Raw genomic sequence first — 9793 nt, 5'->3', positions numbered from 1 at the left:
CCCCTCAGTTAAATACCAGCTGTACCTTAGTGAGGGAATAGACCACATTTATTTCCAGGTTGCAGGAACTGCCTGACCTGCCAGCCTGCTTGTAGAACTAATCTACCTCAGAGCACCACCCTCGACATCCAGACCACTTCCCCAAAGCCCTCCCATCAAGGCAAATGCACATCTATTGGTCTCCAGCAGAGATTTCCTTCATGGAGCCTGTCTCTCCCTGGCTCAGGAGCAGAGAAACACATTTGTTAATGCCAGCCACAGCCTGACGTGCATTTACTGTGTAGCAGAGCTACATTACGGGCTCTGTACTCATTAGGAGTTATTCCCCCTACACGCTGCAGTCTCATCATCAGAACCATGCAATGAACTGGATCAGGAATCAAATCTAGCTGAAAAAATGACCAGAAGATGAAGTCCTCAGCATACTGATTTTAAGCAGGATCCTCTCCCCACCCTATTCGCCATCTGGACAGAAGGGACAGCAGGGGCTGAGAGCAGCTGAAAAGCCAAAGGCAGGGCAGCTAAATGTTTAAGCTCTGCCTCAGCTAAAGTAGCTCCCCAAATATTTTTTTTTCTGTACCACACTCCCAATAATTAGAGTGTTGTAGAAAAGACAGAAAACTGACACTGGCATAGGTCTTGTATGCAGAAGAGTATCTTTTCTCTAATATACACTAGTATTCTGGGGGATTTATTTGGCACTTAAAAATAGAAATGTGTAGAAAAATTCAGGTTTCCTATTAATATTTGACAGCTAGTCTGTACAGGGTAAGGTTTTCTTTTTAATGAATGTCGCTTTCATTTTTTTATATTACCCCTAAAACTTGCAAATCAGAATGTATCCAATACAAAGAGCATTATTTCTTGCTTTATCCCTAATGCTAATCTGGTCTATCTGATTATTTCTTTCTCAATAATAGAAGAAAATTACTTTGTCAATGATATTGCTTTTCCTATTCTGAAATATTAGTAATTAAAAGGCAAATTCATGAGAATCTCATTCCAAAAATACAGTGTATATCAGTTTATAAGAAATACTTCTAGATCATGACCATTAAAAACACTCTCTAAAAGAAACTGGGTAGTAACCTGGACAATTTCTGGCTATTTGAAACATCTCCTGCTTTTGCTGCATTTTCCTAATCACATCATTTGTGCTTCTCTGAGCTTAGTTCCCATTTTCTTTTTCTGTGCTTTTCTTTGTAATATATATTAGCTTATTTTTAGCTTTGGTGAAGAAGTTTCTCAGCATCACATTTTCATAATCTCTCTCCTTACAGCTGCTGTGTTGCTGGGGAGGTCCTATTAGAAACTCATCCGTAACAGTTCAGTCTCTCTCAGTCTCAGACAACTGCTCCATGGATGTGATACTTTGCTTAGAAAATTATAATGTGAATTTCTTGGGAAATATATATTTCTTCCTTGACGTAATTATCAGGAATGTTGAAAACATTTAATTCAGGTAGTCAGTGAACCACAAGAGCTGATAGTTTAAGAATTCTGGAAGGTTTCAAAAGGGAACACTAAATGCACTTTGCCCAGTTTGGATTAGATTTTATTTAAAGTGGACTCTGAGTAGTTCAGGAAAGAAATAGCTGGACATGAGAGAGATCCCTGTCTTTCTGTCTACCTCATTCCCTTATAAACCTAGTTTAATAAGAGTCAGCAGTAACATATCATATGAACATGACTGGCTCACACTGTCCAAAGGATAATTGTAAACGATAGCAATGACTTTAGTGTAGACCTGCACATCAGAAATACGCAGAATGGCCAAGCCATGTCTGTCTTATGGTTGGTTTATGTCCCCAAGCTGTGCTCTTTTGGCATAGATCTGCCCTGATGGCCATGTCTGGTATGAGTATCCCTAGCAAATATCTCACTGTTGGGGACACTGGAGCACAGCAGGTGAGGGGCACCACACAAAGCATGAGAAAAGAAGGGGAAGGAAGGACTTGTAGTAGAGATGTCAGCTGAGCACTAATGCCTGTCTAGAACCAATCTCTAAGTCTGGATGAGATGATGATTTGCTTGAGAAGTCTCTGGTAACACAGAGCAGCAGCAAATGAACTTAGAAGTTTCCAAGGATCACCTGAGCCCTTTAACCATCTCTATTTGCAATGATTTTCTGATTAAATGACTGGCAAATTAATATTAGCTGGTGTCTGAGAGAGGATAATTTCCATAGCATTTTCTACTATGCATATTATAATGATGAAGAAAAGTCTGCATGAATTTATAGCTCAGTGGGTTAATTAAACATTACCCCTGGGCATCTGGACATTGAAGAATGTGCCTTTATTCTGAAAGGAACACTTAATCCTCCACAGCCTGGTGTATTTCCTGTATTATTTACTAATAAAGTTTCCTTTATTTATTGCAAGAATTATTTATTACAAGGATTGTGAAAAAAAAGCAGTGGCTTAATAAGATTTATTTTTCTCACTTTTTTCAAACTGATTGGGGTGGTAAATTTTAAATAATGAACATCTATGATGTAGCATCCTTTTTTTTCTTTAAAAGAATGGAAACAACCGAATAAAAACATGACTGATATTAAGCACTGTCTAAAGAAATGTTGAAAAAGATATAACGTATTAAACCACTGTGTGACACCTTCCAAAGCTGTGACAACTGAACATTCATTACAATGTTGTTAAACACCTATTCTATCAATAGTGCTAGAATTACAATGTAGTACCTTAATTGGATGATGTTTCTTTCATCCTTTATTTATTATGTTTTTGAGCCACAATAATAATTAAAAAAAAGATTTGTGGCTCTAATAAGGTACCGCAGTTGCCATATTTCTTTCCTATATTAGTAATTTGTTAGTTAATATGCATTTGCATTTCCTGTATTTTGCTCTTGATAGATGTGCCAAACACAAAAAAACAGAGAACAAATCAAAATATTTACAACATACCATAATTTCCTTTGCAGCTTAGTGTCATAATTATGTAACAACTAAGTTTATGAATCAGTCTGGCACGTTTCCAGGTTATGACCATCTTTTCAAGAGTTTTGATCAGTCACGGTGTTGACCTACTGTACTCCTAAAGAATATTCAACATAATGTTTCTATACAACAAAGTAAATTTGAGGGTTCCCTTTGTCTCATGAGTTTTTAGAGACAAATGACTTTTTGTTCTGTATAGAGAACAACTTTACATCTGCACCAAACCACGAAAGTCTTGCTTCAGACACTGATTCAGCAGATGTTGAAGCCTGTCACCTCTCAAGAACGCAGTTATCCTCTCTGCACTTTTAACTATTCCTTTTTAATTTAAAAAATTAAATTCCAGAGCTGTCTCTAGATGTACTTTTACTTTATCTTGTTATCTTTAAATAGATACATTTGGAATTGCATTGTGCGAAATAATCATCTTAGATACAGATTAGCAGGAAGAAGACATCAGAAAGGGAAGATGGATTGAACTGATCTCACTGTTCCGTGGGGAGGCACTGCCAAGTGCTCCATGAGGAGCTGCTTTAGCAGTGCTTGCCTGGGACTCTAGCAGTGCTTTCCCAGGGCTTTTCTTTTTCAGATGTGGGCCCAACACGTCTTGTACTCTCCTTTATTCTCCCTTGGACTGTCTGTGCTGAATGCCCACCTCTTTCCATTATATCACTGCTCTTCCTACACCAGGAGACCTTCTGCTCATCCAAGATACCCATCACCCCACATAAGATGGAAAAGGTGTTTATCACACTATGTGGTGTTTATCACACTAAATCTTGACACAAGCTAAGATGCCCGAGTGCTGATAGCAAGGATGCTGCACACAGAGGTAAGTATCCTGCAGCTGTAAAATAAAGCTAAAAGCTTGCTGAATAGAAAATCTCAAGACATTCTGAATTGTGACCTGTACCAATAGTGCCAATATTTGGCACTATTTTAGGATTTGGTGGCTTTGGGAAGTATTGGTTGGTTGGCAGCAAATTCTTGCAACTTTTCAAGATTCTTGGGACAGGAAGAAATTTACAAAAAATATGTCATTTGCTGCTTAACATCAAAAGAATACAAAAAAAAGATAAAAAAGATGAGCAATGTATATTTTATGTATAAAGAGAGCCTACTCTCAAATATGGAGTTTGTTTCTGGCCTGCAGTGGGGGGAAGAATGGATGAGCACCACCTTCTCTGAGATAATGATCCCTGGATAACCCTATGGAAGAGACTTACCTGAAGGTGTTTGTATAGCCAACCCTTATTGAACATTATTCAAGTAACGGCTTTGATTCCATATAGGGCTTATTTTTAAAGAGTCCAAGCTTTCTGCAGGGTAACTATGATTGAGGGGAGTGGTGCTTTAACCTAAACTTCTGGAAGTCATTAGGAGCCTCTTAATAGCAGACAGATTCTCTTCTGACCCACATCAAATTCCAGTTAAATAAGGTTGTCAGTATCATAATTTTCTAGCTGGATGTAGCATACAACTGACTACCATCAGATGGTTAACAGGCATATAATTTCAGTTCAGTTGCCTAGTACAGTAAATGCTTTAATTGGGCAGGTTTCTTCAATAAAAAACAGGGATCCCTCCTAAGCTGTAGTATTATTTATCCTGCATTCCACCACTCTGGAAGGGAGCACTGAATGCCTACATTGGTAAATATACGAATTGGACATCTCTATTCATACCAATACAATGACAATGTACACATGCACAAATCACAAGAGCTTTTTAACTGAGTGGATAATTACGCCACAGGGAAGAAGTTAAGTTCGTCTTGTAATTTGTGACAGTTGCACTTACACAAAACTCAGTTCTGGAGTAGCCCTGAGACCAATCATCACCGATAAAATAATTCTGTTTGTAGAGTGCAAGCAAACACTTAAAGCAGAAATTTAATCAGCCTTTCTTGGTAGACAGATTCTCTTCGTGTGCCTTGGGAGGTCTTAAAACAAGGTCATTGAAAATCCATGTCCTTGGAGAAGGGGTTCACAAAAAGAACTTTAGAGCCAACGAGAATATCTACTAAGGAGGTGCAGCCAGACTCAGTCAGATATTCTGCAGCAATACACGAAGCAGGACCGTGGTACAGACCCCATGTGGATTTAAGAGGATGTTGCACAACCATATGCTACACAAATGTTCAAAAAAGACATCCATCCGCCCCCAGCACAGAAGGGAGTGAGTTAGTGGAGCAGCTTCTCCCATGTATGCACAGAGGCAAGTAGGCATATACAAAGGGAACAGTGCTGTACTTTCCAAAGAACACTGAGGTTGATTAAGCCTTGTTTGAAATGCAGATAAAACAGAAGGAGAAAATAATCTTATGTGCTTTAATTTCTCATTATTTTCTCTTTTTGCCAGAAGCTGAATCAGTGCAATAGCAAGTTTTGCTTTTCTGCTTCTAGAGCAAAACACTGACTGCCCAAACAGAGGGTTTTCGCCTTTAAGAAGTTTTTGTCCAGCATTCTAAAACACTTTTACAAGCCTTTCGTTTGCTTCTTCTACCGGTTACTTATTTTGAGCTGACCTCTATAGATTTCATAGTTGCAATTTAAAAAATATTATTTAATTAACGTCCTTCGTTTGTGTGCACTGTAACTCCCATTTGTATGCATACAGTTCACTCAGTCTGTGGTCTACGGCTGGCAAATAACACCACTTAACAGCTGTTAAATAGGGTAATCACCTGTTGTTATCCACAGGTAGCTTTAATTCAAATGCTAATTGCTCTCAGTGCTCTACTTATAAACCTGCCCCGGTGTCAGCTGCTGCCTATGCGACACCAGATGGATGGGAGCCTCGAATGGATCTCGCTGTCCCTCTGCAGGAAAAAGGCCTGAGTTATAAAGAACCTTGCTACCCTACAGTGCCATGAAAGAAGAAAAAAAAAAAAAAAAAAAGATGGCACAAAAATTAAACAGTCAAGGTCTTTCAGAGAGCAAGAATTACAGAAAAAAGCAATGAGTAAGGAAGATGAAGAAAAGGACTGCAGACAGGATGTTAAATACTGTATGAGCTGGTGTTTCAGCCTATTTACAATCGAAATGAGTTAACATTCACTATTAGTAAACTCAGTGTGACAAAATTCAGAAACAGCTGCTGCAGATGTATGCCAGGGTCAACTTAAACCGATAGAAAATGAGAGCTAAACTGCTTGAATAGGTCAGGTGTTTGTAAAAATCCCCCTGGAAAAATAAGGTAAATTCTTATTTTTCCAGAGACTTAATACTTCACCAGAAAAATCACAAAATGTTTCTCCTTTTGCTAAAAATGCCTCAAGACCACACTGTACTGCTTACTCCTCATAGCAAGAGGCTTCAAATTATTTTTTTCCAAAAATATCTCCAGTTCACCCAAGCTCTCTGGAGGCTCTATTTCATGTTGTGCTTAATTTCATCAAACTCACAGTTTGGTGCCAAAAGTGATGGTTTAATTGTGTCTCCTTTCCCCTCTTAACTGTACTGACGTGTTCCTCACTCTTTCCTCATATTAGATTTAGTCATTCAGTGTGTTGCTGGAATATGACTCACCGATCCGATGGGAAAGTAATTTTTTGGAGGAGAGAGACACGTGTGAGTGTCCACAGTCAGACAGGATTGAGCCTGGTGTGGAACAGTGCCCTGGATTGTCCTGTGTTTCTTGCTGCTATACAGTGGAGTTCCTGGCTGCACAGCTGTAGGTTTTATTTTAGGTCCCCCGACTGTAAAAGGGCCATTCATTCCGGAATGCTGTCGGATTTTCACACTGCACTGGAATGACTTCCCTGCCGTGCTCTCTGAAGGGCTGCTTTTTTCTAGGAGAACGAAGCCATCCATCAGTTGCCCAACAGCAGAACCTCTCTGCTCAGTTTCTACCCTTTGATCTGTTCGTCTTAGATAACTCTGGGTGCCAAAACTCCAACCCAAACAGCCCTGGGCTCTGGAGGATGCACCTCTTCCCACTGGAACACAGTGGTGACCTCAGGAAATGACTGTTAACTCGAGGCTACATTTTCCTGCCCTCAACATATTTTTCAATTAAATAGGAGATAAACATCATCACAGGTGAAACCTGGCTCCGAGAAAGGAATCAAAGCATATAAAAGTCACATATTAGATAGATCTGCAACAGGTAACAGTCAGGGATTTCAGTTTTGGTCTGAGCTCACTATATTGATTGGAGCTCTGGCCTTGGAGAAAGGAGCTGCTCAAAGTTTCAGAACACAAACCTTAGACTAAGAAAACATGTGTTAGGTATTGCCCTGGTTCTCTGATATCTTGGGCTAATGATGAGGTGAGGGAGGGATGAACACCTATGAAACCCAGATCACTTTATCTCTTGGTGTCCTGCTTTAGGATCTTAATTGAACTGAACAGCCAGTAGTAACCACCACTTATCTATGAATGTTCATTTTAGGAAAGTCAATTATTTCAATCATCAAGAGGAAAGAACTGCTTGTCTGACAGTTCTGACTCATATTAACATACATTTCACTTTGATGACTGCTTTTTATTTTGTTTTGCTTGCTTCACTTACAGGGAGAGAAGAAAATGAAATGTTTGTAAAAGGATGCAAACTTTGTGCTTTGATAGACTTTTATAACCTCTCAATAGAAAGCTGTAAGCAGGCCTGCTTTACCCGTTTGAAATCTACATTATGTTTGATTCTCTTTCAGACTGTGAGTAGAAAAATAAAGCTGCAAAATATAGTTGTAAAGTTGCAAATAAAAAAAGTCAAATATAAAATTCTATGTCAAATATAAAAATAAATGTAATATTTATTCAATCTTGCATGAAAAAAAAAACAAATCAAAGAAGCTAAGTAAGTATTTGAATGCTACACTGTCCTTATTTAAGTCAAAAGCAATCCACATTTACTTTCCATTAGGAAGCGAAAAACAGTTGGTCAAATTATTTCCTTCATTTAACACTGGCTGTACGACCAAAAGTAAACAATTCAATCTACTTAAAGAGGGCTTTTTTTGTCGCTTCTCAAGGGAAAAAATGCACATAAATTAATAATTAACCTATTTTTTCTTCCATCCCAGAGATCACGGGTCCAGATATCATTAAGCACCTTTCATTCTGAAACGATGGAATTGCACAATTTACTCTTCTGTCAGGTTCTACCAAAAGATTAAAGATGGCTTGATGTGAGGATATGCAGCAATGGGAAAACTTAACCCTCTGGGATTGAGCCACAGCTCTTATTCAGTTCCTGAAGTCATAACTCATTTTGTTATGAGTCACAAAAGGCCACTGTTATCATTTGTATTGCTGCACAATTCAGGAGCCTCACTCATAGCCTTTTTCTCCCACAGTTTAAGTTCAGTGACTGCTTTTGCTAAGTATACACCCAAAATAATTCCTTCAGAACTGAAGCTCACCTGAAGAATCCAATCTATTTGAAAGTTTATTGGTGGTAAATTTAATTCCAATAAGCTGCATCATGCACAATGTGACATAACAATTTTGGATACCATCAGACCTGTATTTTATTCCCCTAGAAGTAAATAAAGAAGAGAGCACCAACAAAAACTAAGAGACAAATTTGTACCTACCAGGTTCAGTGCAGTCCTGGAAAGACCTGTGGAGTGTAGAGCATGAAGCCACCTTTAAACAGGGAGGAGATCTCCACCTCAGCTCAGACAGTGCTGATCCTCTGTGGTAAGCAGGTCATGGACACAGATGTTGGGTCTGGTCAAGCTGTTACTTCTTTTCTATTTATCTGTATATTTACAGAATGCCTATATGAAGTTGAAAGATGAATTAAATACATACATAGGCAGGTAAAACTTTTGAAAGCTCTATACTGATATTCCCTGACATAAGTAGGATGATAGAAGCTGTTTGGTACAAACAACTGTCAGCAGTAGAAAGGCCTAAACTCCTATAGATCTGCTGCTAACAGGTTAGAAACTGTCTCTACTTTAAAAGACCCCTCTTCCCCAGCTCTCTTCTCTACAACTTCTGCTGAAAACACAGAGTTGGACAAAATCCTATATTTTTCGTCAAAAGATAAATAAAAATCTAGCAATAGCTTTTCTTCACATAACAACTCCCGTAATAGAGGCAAGCCCCTCTTGCTCAAGATTAATTACCCCTAATTTTCCAGGTAGCCCTTAATACTGATGTTCACAGGTCATGAGTCTCCTTTAACAAGCAATAATGAATTACAACCGTGTCACAGACCTCCAGCCTTGTGCCACAGGCAAACATGTGAGTGTAAACCATCCCAGGAATCACACACAGGATGGAACAGTGCCCAACACGCAGAGCTCTTGCCTCTCCAAACGCTGCACTGCAGCAGCGTGTGCAGCTACAATCTGAATCACAACCAGTTGCCAAATTTAGGTTAAATTGATTCAGTTATTAAACCTTGGCAGCACTTTCCAAAGCCTGGAGTCACTCATCTAAACACTTTGCAATCACGCTTTAAAGTAAAACTTCAAAACTACCACACACCAAAGAGTGAATTATGTTTGCAGGTTGGAAAAAACTGGGGAGAGCAGGATTCCTTTTTTTTTTTTTTTAGATGACAGACTTAAACTATTATTAATCTTCAAACACGAACAAACACTTCTAGTCCCTGAATCAACTGAGAACTTATTAACTGTCAGAATATCATCATGGCTGGGCTTCGCGAACGAAGATTTGAGAGGGGCTCTACCCACGCTTGCTACAAGCGCGCTGATGGCTAAAAAGGCCAATGCGAGATAGACAAGTCCGGTTGCAGAACATACAGCAGAAAGACTCTCCAGGTGATATCGACAAGACGCGATTCTTTCTGCGTTGTCTTTTCTCCTCGAGAGTGATCCTGCGTGTGTTCTCGAAAGCAGCAGCAGCGTTATAGATG

At 39.0% G+C, this 9793-nt stretch overlaps 1 long non-coding RNA gene across 1 annotated transcript; it reads right to left on the bottom strand.

Moving 5' to 3' along the window:
* Nucleotides 1-4152: 4152 nt before the first annotated feature.
* Nucleotides 4153-8541, bottom strand: LOC114065094. The gene is made up of 3 exons (XR_003572870.1): nucleotides 8499-8541; nucleotides 7965-8063; nucleotides 4153-4168 (listed from the first exon to the last, which is right to left on the bottom strand). It is a non-coding gene; the product is annotated as an uncharacterized LOC114065094 (long non-coding RNA).
* Between the last annotated feature and the right edge of the window lie 1252 nt (nucleotides 8542-9793).

Source organism: Empidonax traillii, unplaced genomic scaffold (genome assembly GCF_003031625.1).
Source record: "Empidonax traillii isolate 1590-97213 ecotype Southwest subspecies unplaced genomic scaffold, ASM303162v1 scaffold617:size382775, whole genome shotgun sequence".
Taxonomy (NCBI): domain Eukaryota; kingdom Metazoa; phylum Chordata; class Aves; order Passeriformes; family Tyrannidae; genus Empidonax; species Empidonax traillii.
The sequence above is the reverse complement of the archived record's forward strand: the minus strand, read 5'-3'. Positions and strand labels throughout refer to the sequence as shown.